This window comes from Mytilus edulis, chromosome 12, assembly GCF_963676685.1.
Source record: "Mytilus edulis chromosome 12, xbMytEdul2.2, whole genome shotgun sequence".
In the NCBI taxonomy this organism is placed as follows: domain Eukaryota; kingdom Metazoa; phylum Mollusca; class Bivalvia; order Mytilida; family Mytilidae; genus Mytilus; species Mytilus edulis.
The window spans coordinates 66,066,116-66,087,793 of NC_092355.1; the positions used below are offsets into that span (position 1 = coordinate 66,066,116).

Consider the following 21,678-nt stretch of genomic DNA (forward strand, 5'->3'; position numbering starts at 1 on the left):
TTTGTTGGATTTTTTTATTAGATTTATTTATGTTTTTTTTGGGTTTTTTTTTAGAGGGGGGGGGGGTATATGGGAAATTAGCACACCAGTGTTACCCCACCCTTTTTATATTGGTCTTTAAAGTTCGTTTTTGTGTTGTCGTTTTAAGTTATCAAATTGAATGCAACTTTATTGTTCTAATTTGCGATTCAGTTACAAATTGTATTCCAATTCAATATTTTTGTGACAAAATACTCTTTGTATCCATAATTGCATGAATCTTTTGTGTCAAATCGAAGAAGATTTGATGTAGGGCATTGACCTAAAAACATTTTCAAACACAATAAATTCGAGTACAATTTTCTAATTAAGATTGTTATGATTAATATTATTGGGTTATCTTAATTTGTTCAGCACTTTCAAACGTTTGTATTTATCCATCGCATCGATTACGTATAAATAGGGTATCAAATTCCTACAGCATGGCTCTAATGAAAACAGCATGGTGTTATAGATGCTTTATTTCTTGTTATCTTAAGAGATGCAAATTGATGCTTCTATCAGGTCAATCTTTTACCTTTTTATTGTGGTGTCATCAGACAGCATCCAGCTTTGGTGACATATAGGATCTCCAATGCTGTCTGGAGATACATATATATATAGACATAAAATTGTGCACTTGAATTGCTACACTCACTTTTATCATGTTTATTGGTGTGAATTTCGGAGTTCACACCATCAGAATATGGACTAAGGGATCTATCATTTGATTTTTATTGGATGGGAGGGGATTGGGTGGTGAAAATGAAAGAAAGAAAAAAATGCAGGACAGGAGTTTTGAGTAAAAAAAAAGTTAGGATGAGCAACTTGCCAAAAAAGAAAATGACAATTCATGTAAAACTAGTTAGGATAAACTTATAAAGAAGCAGGACCAAATAGAGTAAAACATAAAAGGCAGGACAGAGATTTCAAATAAAAACAATTCAGGACAAAAATGGTACATCCCTAGGCTATATAAGAATATGTCGGTGTTAAAACGGCTTGACATATTTCAGTCATACTTTTCTACAGGAAATGCCGTTGTGCACATGCTTTCTTGCTTCATATTTTCGATGTTTTTTCTTGGAAGACTCGGCCGTTTTATTATCGTTAATATTATAATGATGAAAAATTATAATGAATTCATACAAGGGGTAACTCAATTGGCATTTACTAATCTACTTTCTCTCAGTTTGAGGCCCTCACTAAAAAAACATACAGAAAAAGTATTACAAATACTATGAGGTTTTCTGGAAGGGGTCCTTAAATTCTATATTCTTAATTTTTAGGCCATGTTTCTCTATTTTTTTGTTACCATTGACACATAAACAATCAAATTGTATCAAAGACTCGAACTTTATGGGCTACAGTCTTCGCTAGACAAGGGCAATGATCGAGTCCCCTTTTATCCACTGAGTAGTAACCTTCGCTCGCAGGGGCAGTTCCAGCCATTTTGAAACGGGGGGGGGGGGGGGGGGGGGGGGGTTCCAAACCCAGGACAAAAGGGCAGGGATTTCCAAATATATGTCCCTATTCAAATGCATTTATCGGTCCCAAAAAGAGGGTTCCGACCCCCCCCCCCCCCCCAGCCCTGGATCTGCCACTGCATTGACTAACAAATATGTGGGCTACAAGTATTAAATTCTTTCAAGTATTATAACACGAGAACGAGACCATGCACTGCATGGTGAACTAGTATCAACCCAAATCTAATTAAGTTTTATGTATCTAGTATTCTACATGACAATTGTATTAAAACGAGTGTTAACCTAGTTGTATCAGGGAGACAGACAAATCAATAAAAACTCAATAACACAAAGGTTCCTGGTTCGATTCCCGTTTGGGATGAAAATTTTCGGCTCTCCCTTGACACCATCTGCGAGTATGGTCTTGATGAAACGATGATAGACCGTCGGAAGGGGACGATAAATGGCTGACCCTTGTTAAGAGAGAGTCATATCTCTTGCACGTTAAAGACACCCTTGTAGATTTCGAAAAAGAGTAGGCTAATGCCGCTACAAGGCAGCACTCGCACCCGCAAAGTGGAAAGGGATTAATATAAGTTGCAAAACTTGTTTCCCGATCCACTATAAATAAATATGTCGGTAATAAGAAACTAATCTTTATATAACAAATTTCAGTTGCTGATTTATGCTGATAATCATGATAATGATTATTATGATTGTGATTATGGATCATTATGGCTAAGATGTCAATGATGGCCCAAGTACACAGTTATTTCGTGGTGCATTTCTTTTAGACAATAAATGAAAATTAAAAAAATCCCACCTGCGCTTTCTCAATAATATTTTTACAGTGTGTTGTACTACTTTTGGGACAAATTATATCAAAATTATAGAAAACTTCATTTAGTTTTCTATGTTGTGTCTTGTGTACTATTGTTTTTCTGTTTGTCTTTTTCATTTTTAGCCATGGCGTTGTCAGTTTGTTTTAGATTTATGAGTTTGACTGTCCCTTTGGTATCTTTCGTCCCTCTTTCTCTAACTCAAAATATGGACAATTTTATGTTAAGGGGGTCTTGAAATCTTTAGACAGCTTCCGAAGTGCTAATTTTTTACCTTTTTCAGCTGGACCTAATCACTACTTTACATTAATCTTTATGACCCAAATGTTTTTACAGTGTCATTTCAACCCCCTTCTTGCTATATGAGGCATCAAACATGGAGAAATAAATTTGGAAGGGGTATAAAAAAAATTGGCAAGTAACACACTGTCCACACTAAGGACTATATTCGTGGACAACGAAAATAAGGGACGATAACTGTGTACTCGGACCTGATGATGTTAAATAATGACTAGTTTAATACTACTTGTACTAAAAGTTAAAAGTCAAAGAAAAACTGTCATCAAAATACATTTTTCTAAAGAAGTTATGACGGGGAAATATATAACATGAAACCATATTTTAAAATGTAACGCATGCTCCAAATGTACTGCAAGTGGGTCAATACTTTAAACATATTTTATTTCAAAAAATCATGTACATGGCATACACATATAAATACAGTGATAACATATTACAAAAGGATTCGGAAACAAGGTTTCCCTTATATTAATCCGTCTCCCTGTAGAAAAAAGATAAAGGGAAATAACTGCAAATAAAAAAGTAGATTTTTTTCATCAGATCTTTCCTATATATATATGTACCGGCGGCGGAGTGTGTTTACAGGACTTTGTCAAGACTGTCTCACCCAATTACGATCTTTGTCATGCACGAACGACGCTATTAGCCAAAACGCTTCGAATCTACCAAAAATTTTTGCACTTGTTTAAACACGAGTACATTTTCCTCTTGATTGAGGTTATTGCAGCCAAATAGGAGTGTTTCTATATTGTATGGGAAGGGAATTTTTTCTATCGTACGTTTTCGGACAAGGGAGTAATTATTACACTCGAGGAGAAAATGCTTACTGCTCTCGATTCTACCACAGGTACAGTTTTTACTTTCTACAAGATTTCTCTTAAATAAATGTTCGTTCAGATTGCTACAATCCATCCGAAGTCTGGCATGAAGTATTTGTCCTTTCCTGTCTCCATAAAAATAATAATTTGGCATTTTTCTTACATTTTTATTAAGGTAACCTTTAAGTGTTAACTTAGATGGACTTAGTCTGATATCGTCCGGAACAGCATTCCAGGATCGAATAACTGAGGGGAGAAAAGATTTCTGGTAAAATGCAGTTCTACACTTTATATATTGCGTGTCATTCGTTCGTCGTGTGTCATAATTATGAATATTGAACAATTGTTGAGGGATAATGTCGCTTAAATAATCAGGGGTCTTATTGTGAAACATTTCATGAAATTTTATAATTTTGTGTTTTTTACGTCTTTCTGATAGTAACTCCCATCCTGTTTCGTCGTATAATTTATTTATGGACGATAACTTAGTACCACCAGTAACTATCCTAGCCGCTTCAAGTTGCATATTTTCTAGTTTGTCACTTAAATAGTCTGGAATGTTGTCCCAAATGATATCTGTATATTCAAATAAAGGTCGGATAAAACTTAAATATATAGTTTGTAAATACTTTCTTTTCAATTTGAATTTCAAGGCACGAAATAAATTTAATCTAGGTGTTATCTTTTCAATTATTTTATTGACATGAGAATGCCATGAACCATCCTCATGAAAAATTAAACCAAGGTGTTTATGGCTTTCTACTTCTGAAATTATATCATCATTCATATAAAGAGGTGGATGATGGGGTTTAACTGATTTCTTGGAAACTGTCATAGCTTCAGTCTTTTTTGCATTAAAATTTACCAGCCATTGGACTGACCAATTGTTGATAGTCTCTATATCAGAATTAAGTTTGCTCGCTGCTGCATATTCATCTTCAACTACTATGAAAAGGGAAGTATCATCAGCATATAGTTTTATGTTACAGTCTATGTCGTTTACAATGTCATTTATATATACTAAAAAAAGTAAGGGGCCTAATATTGATCCTTGAGGGACGCCAGCATTTACACCAAAGGTATCAGAGGATTGACCTGAAATAACAACTTTTTGTTTCCGATTTGATAAATAGCTCATAAACCACTTTAATAGGTTTCCTCTTATTCCAATATTTTTAAGTTTATAAATAAGACCTTCATGCCAGACTCGATCGAAAGCACGACTTATATCAAAAAAGACAACACGAATCTCTTTTCCTGCGTCAAGAGCTTTGCCAAATAAATCTGTTATGTGTAAGAGTTGGTTAATTGTAGAATCTCCAGGCATGAAACCTGACTGGGCACTTGTTATTATTTTATGTTTTGTTAAAAAGTTAAAGAAGTGCTTAAAAACACAACGTTCCATACTCTTACCAATGATCGACAAAAGTGATATCGGTCTATAGTTTGATACCAGTTCTCTATCACCACTTTTGAAAACTGGTATAACGCTTGCTAATTTCCAGGTTTCTGGATACACAGCTTCACGTATAGATTTATTGAAAAGCTGAGCCAGGGGCCTACTTAACTCTCGAGCAGCATACTTCAGAAGCCTACCGCTAATTTCATCAGGGCCCGTCGCTTTAGTGACATCTAACAAAGACAAGTGATCAAACACTTCCTCTTCGGTTATTATAATATTGTTTAAAATTGGTATATCATCGGACATGGGGGTATTAGGAAAAGACGCTTTAGAATCATCCACGGTAGCTTGCTTACAAAAAAAGAGATTAAATGCGTTTGATTTTTCATTATCGTCTTCTATATATTCATTATTTACTAACAAAGGGGGGTAATTTGACGCTTTCGAAGGCTGTCCAGATAAATTTCTTAAAAGCTTCCACCAATTCTTAACATTGGTTTCTGGATTCTCTAATATATTTATTTGTTTGTTGAAAAAGTCAAGTTTAGCTGTTTTTATGAAATTTATGCATTGATTCCTAACATACCGAAATTGTCGCCAAGAATCAGCAGTACTTTTCTTTTTTGCCATTTTATGAAGTCTTTTTCGGCGCCGAATTAGTTTTTTTATATGACCAGTTAGCCATGGCGGGTCTTGAGATCTAAACTTGACAAATTTACAAGGTATATGTTTTGCAGCTATTTTTAATATAGTTTCTGTAATTTTTGTCGCGGCAACATTTACGTCATTATTATTAATAGTATCATCCCAATTAACTTCACTTAGATCAAATTTATATTTAGTTAGGTCTGCGTGGTCATAGTCCCAAATCTTCCTATTAAAAACTTTATTTGGTGTTTTTTTAATGTTTATTATGCCACTCACAGGACAGTGATATCTTACATTAGCTTCCAAAATATTATCACCGACTTCAGTATATAAAAGTATGTCAGGATCATTTACTAAAATTAAATCCAGTAAAGATGAACTGGTCTCGCAGAAGAATGTCGGCTGATCAATTGCTTGGTTCAGGCCGTTTTGCAAAATAATATTTGTAAGTTTTGTGTTTCGATAATTCAACAAATTTTCGTTGAAATCGCCCGTTACTACTATTTTATCAATACCCGAATTGAAAGCATTTTCTATGGACAAATTCATATTATCCCAGTATTGCGCATTAGAATCAGGGGGTCTGTAAAATACTCCAAACAGACATTTACATTTTTGTGTGTTAATTTCTATCCAGAGACACTCAAGATTTTGTATTTCAAGATCATGACGTCGTTTACTTGGTATATTATCTTTTACATAAACTAAGACCCCACCACCGATTTTGTCTCCATCCCGATCCTTTCGATATGGATTTTTAAAATTATCTAATTTTAATTGGCTATCAGCTATGCCGGACTTGAGCCATGTTTCGGTAAGTAAGATTATGTCCCTGTCCCCCAGCTCAGCTTCGACTATAGATTTTTTAGGGAGCAGACTTTGTATATTTAGGCATGAAAAAGTCAAAAGATCTTTATAACGATAAAAATCTAACATATCAGTTGAAGTATCGTTATGGTTATGCAGGTAGTTATTCGGTGAGTCGGACGTTGGCCCCGGATTTAGTTCGATATCACCTGCCGTATAAATAATAAGAAAAATATATAAAAATAACAGACAAATCGATAAACAAATGTCATTTGTATTTTCATATCTACCCATCAAAGGAGTTGCTTTTTTGGTGTCTAAAACCCATCTTGTACTTTTTAAATACGAATTCAAACTTGATAGCAAATAGGTAGAACAACTTTGATTTTTAAAATTTGTTTTTAATTCGAAGTATAAATATATTGTGAGAGCCTTTGTGCCAATTTGGGCAAACAAATTAACTAATATAACGGTATGTAAATCGATCGAGTGAGACAGTCGAGTAGACCTGACATAGTGTAGCCCAACACGTGCCCTATATGTATTTAGGTCACTTCCCATTGTTTACATTTAGTGTAGACGAATATATTACAGAACAAAACACATGTTGGGAGCACTACAATAATAATAATATTAGTGGTAAGAAAATGATAAGTATAACACTGATTCACACATCCGACGCCGGGACAACAAAAAGGAAGCAAATAAACAGTAAGTAACAAAAATGTAATTGTATAAACAAGTTTTAGCATTTTCTTTGGCTTGGGAGTTTTACCCATGACAGGAAAATAAATAAATTGTACACAGATCACAATGCACGATAGAGAAATATTAATGCACATTTTAATTTCAATTTGAAGTATCCAAAGAAAGAGTAACCCTTTGTTCATTTATATCTGAATTCATAAAGTGATTATCATTTAGAAAATACCGTCTCAATTAGTCACACACCTTCAAAAAAGAAAAAAAAAGGGGGGGGGGGGGGGGGGTGTTACAAAAGGAGAAAAAAAAAAAATGATCACCTATACATGCACGCTCAACTCGTTCTCAAAGAATCACTGCATCACTTAATATAAAGTGGGGAAATCATTGGTTTGGTTTGATTTGATTTGTTTTTGTATGTATTCCCGCTCGCCAGTTTACATATTACTGCCAAAATAAAATAAGCTCACCCACACATCCACACACATTGTATAAACACATTCATTCCCAATTCAATATGTAAAGGTAAATATAGAATGATTAATACAACAGTATGATGTAGCAAATAACATAAAAAAAAACCAAAAACAACAAAAACACAAAGTAAATTAGACAGAGTCAAACTGAACATGGTTAATTTTATTAGCGTCCACCGTTTCCAACATCTCCGGTAATGACAGACATAGCATCATCATCATGTGTTAATAATCGTTCTCTAGTAGCAGCTGGTGCTTCATCTGGTTGTTCGGACCATTCGGTTGGGGGTTCAATTTCAAGCTCATCTAACATTGCAAGGAAATCATCATTATTTCGTACTATGTGTTTGTCATCTTTGTTGTCTACAATATATATTTTGCCGTCGACTACCCATGTTGATTTGAGCTTCTTGTTTCGTACCAGAAATCTTGCATAGTATGCAAGTTTACTTCTCAGCATTGTTAATTCTTGGTTAATGGATATATTAGCAAGTTGAGGGTTTTTTCTGTTAAATTTGCTCAATCGAAGTAGAGATTCCTTAACTCTATGACTGGATAAACGAATGATGATTGGGCGCGGACGATCAGAATGTTGCTTCCCAGTGCGGTGACTTATTACTATGTCACTCTGTGACATTTGGACATGCATTTGGCTTGCGATTTGGAGTATTTTGTTGTCAGTGTTTTCACCATAAGAGAAAGGAACCCCTGTAAAACGGAGCATATATTTCCTACTATGCTGCTCTAGGTCATCGCATTTGTTTTTAAGATATTTTATTTCTGCCTTTAAATTGTTGCTGACTTCAGAACTTTCATGAACAGTAATAATATCCTGAAAACTTTCCACTTTTTTGTCAAGATCATCATATTTGATTTTTAACTCTTTTAACTCGCGTAGAACAGGTTTTTGTTTTTCATCAATAAGGTTATGTAAGTCACCAATAAGAAATTCTTTCACAGTTTGTGCTATTCTTACAATGTCTTCCTGACTTATGCTTACTACAGGTGCAGCTGTGGAATTACTCATGCTAGTTTCAAATAAATGCTCATCAGATGAAGAGTGTAATATATCCACAGAGTCTGTATCAAACGTTTTTTGCTTTTTATCTGTTTGTAGATTTTGGGGGGATGGTTGAGAAGATGGGCGACGTCTTCGCTTTTTAAATTCACTGTTTGTAGTATTAGATTTCTGCATCAAGGATTAAAGATCCGTTTTACATAGTTAAATACACAGATGATCTAATAAGTTGCTGGCATTAATAAAAATAAAAGTTCTTGTAGAACAATTGTCACGTTGGCATTCGGTCCACTCGACTGAGTATCAGGTGTGCATTATGTTTTAACAAATTATATGTCTTTTGAAAGTCTCAAATTATATACAGTTTATACAGTTTGTTTGTGCATCACTTACTAATTCTTTCCTGTCATTGGATAATTCAAAACAAAATGCTTATTCACATTATTTTACTGAAGATTCGACCTGATATATAAACACGTCTTTCCCATCCGAGCATGCGCATTGGGTCAATGACATGTTTATGTCTTTTACACTAAATCAAGACCATGGCACAAATATATAAATAATATATATGGCTACACTATATATGCAAAATTAAGGTCGATTTGAACTGTAACCAAAATATGAAATTTCCTCGGGGTTTATCTTTAAAAGTAACATAATACCAATAATAACAGGTACAACAATTAAATATGATCGATTGTAATAACACCGCCAGATGTCGTATTGATCGTACAGACACCATCTGTCTGTGTCAGTTAGATGTTTGATTAAAAGAATTATATGCAGATTCATTTAAACGCTTAATTGAAGTTTCAGTGCATATGTGTAATCAATTCTGTGTTATTTTCCGTTCTGCTTTACTGTTTTTGTTCCTTTTCTGGTTTTTATTCTTTTGAAAAAAATTAAAACAATCTGTATTCGCAGCTGGTGGTCTAGTAATGGGTCGATGGCTGAAACGAGGCTGAAACCTTGTCTACTGTAGAGAAAATTGGACATTGATTACCGGATAATTGATCATTTTAGTAAAGATGTATACATTTATATATCCGTCATATTATTCGTTTGTCTAACATATCCGATGGAAATCTATCAAATTAATAGTCTGTCTATATATAAGAATATTGAAGACTATTTTATTGAATCCAATTAAATGGCCCATTTCCAAGCAATACATAAATATATATAAAAGTAAATTATTAATTATTCAGTAATATAAAAATATATATTACACTGCATATAAATGAATATGAATAACTTTACTCTATTCCATATGATGTTTGAAAATAAATTAAATAGAATATTTGTTTTCTCTAATACTTAAACAATAAACTAGATCACTACAACCTACATATTTAGTTTCTGAAATGAACATTTTCTCTTATTTCAAAACAAGTACTAATAAATTTTGACACACTAAAATATACTTTATAATATATGTGTATGTTGAAGGAATATTGAAACATATGCATAATCATGTCATGAATAATTTTGATATTATAATGAACAAAAGCCCATAATTACAACAAAAAATAGCAGAGTGAACTTAATCTGTAACTCGTCATGGTTAACTCACATACCAAACATTAGCCCAATATCTGAAGGCGTATACATAATTTTGTAAAATAACAGAGCCCGCGCCACAATCAATAAAATGGTTAAATATAACGACACCTGTATTTGTTGTCCTTGTAGCATGTATCATTAAAATAGTTAAAATTGTGTGGGATAACTATTTATATTATAGTTATATATAGCTGATGATTAGTAAAATATATATGTATATACAAATATGTTTTATGTTATTAAACTAGTTCATATTTTCTAACTACATTAAAGTAGGAATTACATATATTTATTCATAAATATATTATTTATTCAACTCCGTATTTATTTTAACACATGTATATTTCACGGATTTTTCTAAGGCTTCCGATCATCAGCCGCCCAGCCAAAATTTTAAATATTATGATACTCTTGTTAGATGCTTAATTTCAAGGACGGTATAGGTAAAAAGTCTGTATAACTGTGATTTTCAACAATTTATCAGAGTCCAAAGCCCGTAATTTCGGCAAAAATTAGTGGAACGGAACAAAACCTAAACTTGTAAGAAAGGTTTGTTGCAGAATGACAGAATGACAGACAAGGGTAAAACTATATAGCCATATGAAAATTGTGGTTTTGTTAAATGGTGCATAAAATACACTTCCCCCATAAACAAATCAAAATGAGTAAGTTACGTAGTATCTTAAGGGACCAATGCAGTTCCAACTTTAAAATTTTGGTTCAAGCTCGCCGTTTGAATCGCCTTGCTTAAATATATTGACTTTTAAGAAATTGACCAAAATATAATACTTGACTATTTCCTTTTACAAATGTAAACACTTCTTGTAATGGGTTAGGTGTATAAAAATTAACATGATAAAAGCAAGGCGATTCAAACAGCAAATACTCTATTGTCTGATTTAGTGTGAACAACCTTCTTTTCATTAAAAATAGGAGTAATTTTTGCTGAAAACCATTTTAAATAACTATCCAAAATATATCCAGTTAACATGTATGTATCTCACAGATAGTTGGTAATCTTTTGTGTTCACACTAAATCAGACATTTCGACAATCGTTGGTACTTTTATTGCACATTTATCAATTGGGTACTTCAAAAATATTTGACAGAAAAGTCAAACGCAACATAACTGTCAAACTTCTGACGTCATTCGTCGCATTTAGAAAATAATGGTTGATTTTATTTGTGATTTTTTTTTACTATTGTTATAATCTTGCCAAAAAACGGAATTAAAAAAATAAAATCACAGACCACAATCAGCGATGCAAGCAAATTATGACAGCGTATTTCTTCTGGTTACAATAACGCTGACATGACGATTTGTCTAAAACCGTCTAACGCGGATTAATTGCAGTAACTCGGTGTTATGATGGAATGACTGAATACTAATCAATACGAGCACGGTCGTCAACGTCGGCTTTAAGGACATTATTTCACAGCATTATCCACTAAATCTATTACAGCTATCAGATTGAGTTAGATATATCCGTTTACCGTTACTGTCAGGCGTGTAAAATCTTTCCTTTCTCGTTTGTGTTAGAGTATCCGGCGTGAAAAATCTTGCTTTTATCAAATTTATCACGTAAGGAAGAAAATAGATCGATATATGTTATTGCTTTAAACATTATGAAAAGCGTAGATTTTGTAATCCTGATAATTAACTATTTTTTCGGATTAACTGTTTGTACAATACAGTGACTGCTTTGTATTTCAATAATTTCAATTTTAGGCATTGAAGTATTTACAAGTAGTTAAAAAATTGGATTAAAAATTAATTATCTTATACAAAGCGAACTAAAGTAACTCGAAGAACTCGTGGTAATTTCATATATAATTTATTTTCATTTTTGTCGAGTCTGCAACTTTTGTTGCAGAAAGCTCGACATAGGGATAGTGATCCGGCGGCGGCGGCGGCGTTAGCTAACTTCTCAAAAGCTTTATATTTTAGAAGGTGGAAGACCTGGATGCTTCATACTTTGTATATACATGCCTCACGTTACGAACTTTCCGTCGGTCACATGTCCAATGTCCATGACCTTATTTTTATGGTTCAGTGACTACTTGAAAAAAGGCTAATATTTATTGTAATGTTAAATTCTCTTATTTTAAGAAATAGGCTAACTATTTTTGGTATGTGCGTACCTTGCAAGGTCCTCATGCCCGTCAGACAGTTTTCACTTGACCTCGACCTCTTTCATGGACCAGTGAACAAGGTTAAATTTTGGTGGTCAAGTCCATATCTCAGATACTTTAAGCAGTAGGTCTAATATATTCGGTGTATGGAAGGACTGTAAAGTGTACATGTCCAACTGGCAGGTGTCATCTGACCTTGACCTCATTTTCATGGTTCAGTGGTTATAGTTATTTTTTTGTGTTTTGGTCTGTTTTGTTAATACTATATGCAATAGGTCTACTATATTTTGTGTATGGAATGATTGTAAGGTGTACATGTCTAGCTGACAGGAGTCATCTGAACTTGACCTCATTTTCATGGTTCAGTGGTCAAAGTTGAATTTTTGAGATTTGGTCCTTTTTCTAATACTTTATGCAATAGATCAACTATATTTGGTGTATGGCAATATTTTATGATCTATATGTCAGTCGCGCAGGTTTTATTTCACCTTGACCTCATTTTCACGGTTCATTGCAAAGTGTTGAGTATTTGTGTTTTGGTTTGTTTTTCTTAATTTATTGATCAATGTTTAGTTTTCTTGGTTAATGTTGAGTTTATTTGACAATTGTAATAAAGCTTTATATTTAAGACTATCGACATAATATCAATGATTAGTAAAGAAGGCGATACATATCAGCGTGTGCCCTCTTGTTTCATAAAGGGAGAGGGTGGCACTTTCAAGCATACATCTTAGTTTCTTTTATTTTTGTTCGATCGCATATCTTGGGTCTAAAACTGTCCTTGGGTCCCATGTGATATGTCTTACTTCTTATATCAATCAGATTTGTCCATTTTTAGACACATATCTTGTTGTCACCGGTTTATTTGTACTCTAGGGTGCATTTGGTTTTTCTTTTTTTTTTGTATCATCGTCTTGGTGTTGAATGTTGACTTGTTTCTTTCTTTTTTGTTTGTTTGTTTGTTTGTTTGTGTGTTTTAACTTTAAAAATACGGAAGATTGTCAAGTAAGTGAAACATTCCGCGTGGAGGTATAATTCCTTGTTGCAGGAGGCAAATAAGTAAGAAATTCGTAATTTCAATATTGAGGTTTTATTCGACTTAAATCAATTACAATAATGTGTCAGGATTTCTTTATACAACATACTAAAACGTTTGATTGACAAAAAAATAAAACTAATACCACAATCTACATGTTACTATATAGACATGCACTTCAATCTTCATGCAGACAATTAGCACTTGACATTTCAAAGTGACATATTTTATTTCCCTGAAAGTGCAAACTATGCTTATTTTGCAATATCTCCAATATTAGTTCAATAATATTAACATGGTTGACAAATGTGCTGTATCTTCATATATACATAGGAGATCACGTGTTCTGTTACGAGATCACGACTGGTGTTTCGGGATGTGATTTTTCTTACAATACACTATAGCTCACATGTATTTTGCCTTTCCTGTAGTCTTTGATAGGATAAGTAAAAAAAAGGTTATGATATTTCCTGATCTCTTAGTCTTAAAACATAAAATGATTAAACAATAGCTTTTGGGAGGTGTGTGTGTGTGGGGGGGGGGGGGGGGGGAGGGAGGAAGACATTGTATTCAAAGTGTTCACGAAACTAGCGATACGAACGGTCAACCATGAGCTGTTGCAAAAATCTAAATTCTCCTGTTGTGTAACTTTGAGTCACATTTGTTCTCTATTATATGCACATTCATTTGTATAAAAACATGTCCTCGCCCTCTTTAAGGTCTTTATGTCAGACTTCAACGAAAACTTCTCTTTGCTACTTAACTGGTGATTTTTCAGGTCAACAAAATTGCATTCAATGTATGTGATGTGCAACGTACTAGCTGAGATCTTGACACTCAATATTATTTTAATTAATGGAAGAATAAAATCTTCAGTAATATGAAATATAAGTAGCTTATGTCGATTAAACATAAGGTTATTATTTCATATTTCAGACATGTGAGTCACGTTTTTTCACGTTTTTGTCGAGACTGCGACTTTTGTATATAGTATTGCTGTTACGTGTGAGCAAACTTTAAAGTTCCGTGTTGAAGACCGTACTATTACCTATAATCATGATAATGGTTTACTTTTACAAATTGTGCCTTGCATGCACTCGTCCACATCTTCTTGTATGTAATACTAGTAGCTATAATACTATTGTTATGAATTTTTGTAACCAAAATTTAACATATTTTATACTTTACCGACAGAACATCTTCCATTGTCTATAACCCATTTGGATATTAGAGAATTATTATAAGGTTCAAGGTCATTGGTGATTTGTGACCTTCACATTTTACAGTATCGGTACTTTTTATTTTATTTTCATTATCTTGTATAATTTGTAATTCAACCGAGGAGACTAGTTATGAACATTATCACACATACCGTAAATAATATATTTGTTCAAATACTTGAATCTTGAACAATTTGATTAAATTCGATGGGTTTTATATATCAAAATTGATAGAAATACAATTTAATTTAATTTACATTAAACATTATTGAAACTGACAAAAATTAATTTAGAATTTTCTGTACAAATCGACAACAAACTCAACTGTATAACAATAAAAGAGGGACGAAAGATACCAGAGGGACGAAAGATATCAGAGTGACAGTCAAACTCATAAATCGAATCGCCATGGCGTTGTTGTCATCAACTTGCTTTGAAACTGTCTTAATTTGAAATTTGTAATATTTCAAATTCATTTAATAGTAAAAAAAATCAGATATTGGGCGAGAGTCTGAGGTAGCAAATGATGACTTCCTAATTAATTTTGTTGCTAAAATTTTGATGTAGTCTTGTATTAACCAGTTTAAAGAAAAGTGTTGCATACAAAAGAGGTGGACGATACCATGGATATCGAATCTCATTGGTCGAAATAAACTGACCACGTCATGGTCTGTTAGATGTGTATTCAAACTCAAAATTGAACAATCATGGACGCACTCAATCGTACCTTCTTAAGAACGAGAAGGAGAATAACTAACAAACGTTATGTAACCATGTTAACTGCTCGAGGGCAAGTCAGACCACTTGACATTTCCTTCCGCTTTCACAAACTCTTTTTTTCTATTTTTGGTTTGGTTTGATTTGGATTTAGTTTTGTTCGGAAGAGTTGGTTTTGTTCACGTCGCATTGCAATTTCTGCAACATGTAATGTTTTATTTGAATACATACAAACTCATGAACAACCAATTTTCAAATAAAAGTGTGTACATGTATACTCTGAAATATGATACATGTAACTAAATTGAACAAGTTCTATTATACAGTGAAACCTGTTTAAACCGAACCTCTTTTGGACTTAATATTTTGTTCGGTTTTGGCCGATGTTCGGGTTTATCAGGTTCACAAAGCATACAATTTGAGATGACGGTGCTTTAGAACATGTTTGCAAATTGGTTTATACAGGTTTTCGTATATACAGGATTCGGTTTAGCCAGGTTTCACTGTACTAACTATCGATTGACATATGTGCAGCATAATCATATCACACTCGACAGCCATCAGCCAAGCTATGTTGAAAAATACTAATACTTCCGGTTCGTTGTTTTAAACGACCTTGACTACCTACGAGGGTCTTGGACGGCCAGGTTTTAAACAATTAAAAAAACTGTTGGAGTCTGATTGTAGAATACGTGGCGATGTAAGACTCGTGTACCGATTAATTGTACGACAATGAAACTTACAATTCCATTTGGTAACGCAAAGTATAGATTTCTATAAAGATGTCATTGAATTATTTACTCCGTATTTTACCCATTATTCACACGCGCTTTATTATGAATTGTATTGAAAATAACTTGACATTCACGTTTCAGTGCAATGCCTTTGATGATGAATAATTATAGGAGTAAATGTATTTCCAGCACTACAAATGCACTGTACCAACTTAGATAAATGATTTTAAATTTATTTTCCTTCTTATTGAACATGTTTCAGCTTTTATATATATTTGCACGAGAGTTTGATGTTTGCAGCTGTATTTTTTTTAATAATTTATAATCTCTAAAAATTTATCGCTAAATTATCAGATTTTTTTTATATAAATTTCTCAATTAATCCTGTACTGATTATGAAAAAGATATGATATTAACCTCCAGGGATAATTACGAGTGTAACAATATAGACAAAAGGAGTTCAAACTTATTGATATACATATATGGGTCATTATAAAAAAAAGTGCAAATTTCGACGAGGTAATATTTTGAAAAATAATGTCATTGTTTAAAACATTTGAATGTGGCCCTCTATTCTATAGTATGGTAGCAACGATATTCAGAAATATGCAATGGGGAAAATGAAGAGTTCCTTCAATTTTAACAATTTTAGGTCGTTCTTTGATAGAATCGTGTCAATGGTGTTACCAATTTAAAACATACATTTAGGTACTAAATATTATTGTTAAACATAAAAAAACTGTTCCAATTTGTTGTTTAGGTTTAAATTACGACTTATTGACATTATTCATATAGCTGTGCATTCTATTCCAAAAACAAATTAAGAATACATTGTCGTAATAAAGTTGGCTGTCCTGATTATGGCCGTTGTAAATACTAAAAAATAATCACATTAGATGTATGTTTCACTATAATGCGTTATTCTGATTGGCTAATTGCACATCACGTGTTATTCCTTAAGCAATTGCATTACTCAATAAAACTTTTCATTCATGATAACACGAGGTCCAACAATAAAATGTACAGGTGAATTAAATAAAAAATTGATAAAATTCGTGTTTTCATGATCCTAGCTAAAAAATGTAATCATAAGTATTGAATGCTTCTTTTTGTAACTTCATAGGGTTGTAAAAGCGTTGACCGTGCGCACATTTTTAGAATAAAGCGCTTCCGCGCTTCATACAAAATGTACTTCGGTCAACGCTTTTACACCCAAATGAAGTTACAAAAAGGAGCATTCAATTCTTAAATACACTTAAACTGAATATATATAAAATGTATAAGATTGAATGATAATAATATACCTAATCCTTCGTATACGACATAAAAACACTTTCATTTATGAATAAAATTTTTAAAAAATGTCACATCTTTATATAGTAACACCACTGACCCTTCAGTAACTCCATTGACACAAAAGTATCACCATTAACATCACATTTCAAATTTTACTTTTATTAAGTACTGAACACAAAGCCAAGAACACCGATCAAAATAAAAAGATGAAAAAATACTTCTTAGGCTAAAAAATCTCAAATTATATAACATAACATCCATTACTAAAAATGCACAAAAGTGTTACTAAATAGTGTCATTTGTGTTACCAGCATACATCCGTTTGTGAAAACTTTGTATATGTAATACATGATATTGTTAAAACATTGTTAAATAAGTATTGTTTTTCATAAATAATATGATGTTTCGCTTGTTAAACATGAAAGAAACAAAACAATGCTGATTGTCATGATATATTCAGTAGTGTTACTAAACTGATCAATGGTGTTATTTTATCAACATGGTCTCTTTGAGATATCCCAATTTCCATTCTCAATTTTATTAATGTTTGTTATTTTATATGATATTGGTATACATGGTATATGTGGCTGCTAAAAGGGTCCAGGAAATCCCTTGCCCGGGCCTTTAATGAAATCCGTATCTGCATGATTGACAATAAAAGAAGTATCCGCATAATACCAACTGAATTTTGTATGTGTCGTCGTACGACCTTACATAATGAGCTATATACATAATAGGCCGAGGACTAATTTTATTTTCCTATTCTTATTTTTATGTTTTTATTTCTGCGTTTTAAATTTTATTTTTTCTGCTTGTATTATTTTTTTCCTAATGTGAACATATTTATACCACCATTTAAATTTAAGCAAAGTGACATACTTGTTAAATTACAAGATACCGGAAATAAATTAATAAGTTATGTTGCATCATACGCAGACGACAACAATTTATTTCTCATTTTAAAGGCGGGAAAAACTACGAGCAAGACATAAAACGTCATTACTTAACATTTATGTGTCTGCAAATTACAAACAATAATTATTGGATAATCTCATTGCTTAGTTTTGCAATTGTTTTGTTCTATGCTTTAATCATTTTCCAATTGTTTTCTTTATATAAAATGCACATATTTTGTTTAATAAGTAAACAAGCTATTAATTACATAACACATGCTAAATTCAAACATACAACCGTCAAAAGACAATTAAAAATATGTTGAAAACTATAAATCAATTTAACTTACGGTCTGCGGTACATTTGTAAATACGAGTGTCTGGGAAGGGGCTCATAATGAAAACAAAACATTGTGTTAAATGTCTTCCTTTTTACACCATAGCCTAGGGTGGTGCTCCTACTAAAGGAGGAAGATACAGAACATACATACATACATACAACATTTCAGTAATATAAACATGACCATGCCAATGTACTCCTTTCCTCCATTTAAGCGAAATCAAATATTAAGTACCGGTCTTTGTAAGAATCACGCAGGTTCCTGTTGATGGGCGATTCATGACCCCTCTTCAAATGTCTTTATATTTTGTTTATGATGAAGGTATGGTATGAAAATAGGTTTTCTGTATTAATTTTTTCTTTTCAACTTTGGTTGCCATGGAAACCATCCTTACAAAATTTTGCCTAAATACGTCCATAAGTAGCCTTTGAAAATTGAAATATAATGGATTTTAAAGAACCATAGAAATAAAGTTAATCAATACAAACAATATGTATATTTACAGTATTGACAAACACAACCCCAAACTATACAAAAACGTTAAAATTTTGAATTTACTTAATGGTTTGTTTCCATAGCAACCATTTAAAAATGTGTTAAAATTCGAAAATGAAAAATTTCAAAAACTTTAAAATTTTAAATCTGTTTATCTCCCAAGACCAACAATACCATGACATGTCATTGACAAATTTTGAAAGACCACATTCTATATATTCAGAAAATAAAAAGAAAGTCGTGTGTTTTTTTTTTCTTTAAAAAAATAATTTTAGTCAAAAATTGTCAATTTTCACCAAAATTCAGATTACCAAACAGATGAATACTGAAACATTTTGAACTTAAAAAGCTAAAACATTCCATTTATGCGTGCATTCCTGACACAAATTTGGTAATTATAAATGAGAAAATATGATTGATAGAGATATTTTTGTAGAGAAGGACATTTTTTTCTTTCTGGGCATGGTGCCCCCCCCCCCCTTTTTTTTTTAAATTCAAAAAATCATTAATAAATTTAAAAGATGGAATTCAATTGTGAACATTTTGAGCATTAAAACATGAAATTTCTTCAAAGGGTGAGGGCAATAATAGAACCCCCTACACCATTTTTATATATTAGATTTTTTTTTAGAAATGGGGAATGTGTCAAAGAGAGAACAACCCAAACAGAAATTTAAAATCTTTAATTTCTATTTCATGGTCTTTAAAATTGACTCTAAAGAACCTGAATCGATCACCTGTAATTTTTGGTTAAATCTTGCATCAATGATTATTTGTCCCTTCAATATATATCAATGAGTGGCTTAACAATTCCATTTAAATGTTCTTTGTATCTGTCGTTTTTTCATCAAAAGCAAAAAATGAATTTTACCCCTATGTTCCATTTTAGCCATAGTGGCTAAGTTTCTTGAAGTACAAGGAAATAAAAAACTAAATTTATACAAGATTGTAACTCCCAAGTTGGACTGAAATTGATTAAGCATATTCAATATCAAAAGAAGATTTTTTTTTAAAGGAAGCAAACTAGATGAACAAATTTTGAAAAATTTCTTTAAAGGGCTATAACTCCATACGGATTCAATTGACAATTCTGGTCATATAAACTTATTTGTAGATCCTACTTTGCTGAAAGTTGTGCTGTTTACAGTTTATCTTTGTCATTAATAATATTCAAGATAATAACCAAAACTGCAAAATTTCCGTACAATTAACAATTAAGTGGCAGCAACCCAACAATGGGTTGTTAGATTCATCTGAAAATTTGCTCTTAAAAGGCTTTAGTGTTTGAGATATGAGCTACACACTGCATTTTACCCCTATGTTCTTGTTTTACCCATGGCGGCCATGTTTTTTTACAAAATAGAAAATAGAACACAAACTTAATTCTAGATATCCTAAGGATCAATCAGTTTATAAGTTTTACTGGAATTGGTTAAGTAGTTTCAGTGGAAATGTTTCAAATATTTTACACCGGACAGACGACAACGGAAGCAAAGTGATGGCAAAATTCACAGTTCCTTTGAAACGGTGACCTAAAAAAACTACGTCCGTTCTATCAGAAATAAACTGAAAATAAAAAATAAAAAATTTGTACCATCGAGAGCGCTAACAAGGCAACTTTCCATAAATTTTAATATTTTTAAGGGTCATAACTCTTTTAAAAAAGTCAATTGTCCATGATTATAGAACTCATCCGAGATATTGTTGATATTAATCTAGTGTATAAGTTTTATTAAAAATCTGGCAAGAATTGTACCTGTGGGAGCGTTAAAGGGGCTATTTTCCATAAATTTATTATTTTCAAGGGTTATAAATGTTTTTATTAAAGTCGATTGACCACCAATATCTAACTTGTTCGAGATATTGCTTATAATAACCTAAAGTATTAGTTTCTTAAAAATCTGACATAATTTGTACATGTGCGAGCGCTGCAAGGACAGCCAGATGGACACAAGGACGGATTGCAATCAAAATTTTAAGCAGACCATGTTTAAACGAAAAAAATTAAGTTCTAATTTGATTTTTATTAATTGAAAATTTTTTGGTCGCATATTGGTATCACGTTGGCGTCGTCGTCGTCCGAAGACATTTGGTTTTCGCACTCTAACTTAAGAAAAGTAAATTGAAATCTATGAAATTTAAACACATGGTTTATGACCATAAAAGAAAGGTTGACATTGATTCTTGGTGTTTTGGTCCCAAGATTTTAGGAATTAGGGGCAAAAAAGGGCCAAAATAAGCATTTTTCTTGGTTTTCGCACAATAACTTTAGTATAAGTAAAAAGAAATCTATAAAATTTTAACATAAGGTCTCTATGACCACAACAGGAAGGTTGGGATTGATTTTGGGAGTTTTAGTCCCAACAGTTTAGGAATTAGGGGCCAAAAACAGGTCCCAAATAAGCATTTTTCTTGGTTTTTGCATAATAACTTAAGCATAAGTTATTAGAAATCTATGAAATTTTAACACAAGGTTTATAACCACAAAAGAAAGGTTTGGATTGATTTTGGGAGTTTTGGTCCCAACGAATTAGGGGCCAAAAGGGTCCAAAATTAAACTTTGTTTGATTTCATCAAAAAAATAATTATTGGGGTTCTTTGATATGCCAAATCTAACCGTGTATTCAGAGTCTTAATTTTTGGTCCTGTTTTCAAATTGGTCTACATTAAGATCAAAAGGGTCCAAAATTAAACTTAGCTTGATTTTAACAAAAAAAGAATTCTTGGGGTTCTTTGATATGCTGAATCTAAAC

The 21,678-nt window shown here is 32.4% G+C and overlaps 1 protein-coding gene across 2 annotated transcripts in view; it reads left to right on the forward strand.

Moving 5' to 3' along the window:
• The window catches only part of LOC139498949 (two pore potassium channel protein sup-9-like), a 92,462-nt gene that overhangs the window by 52,323 nt on the left and 18,461 nt on the right, over nucleotides 1-21,678 (forward strand). The window lies entirely within an intron of this gene.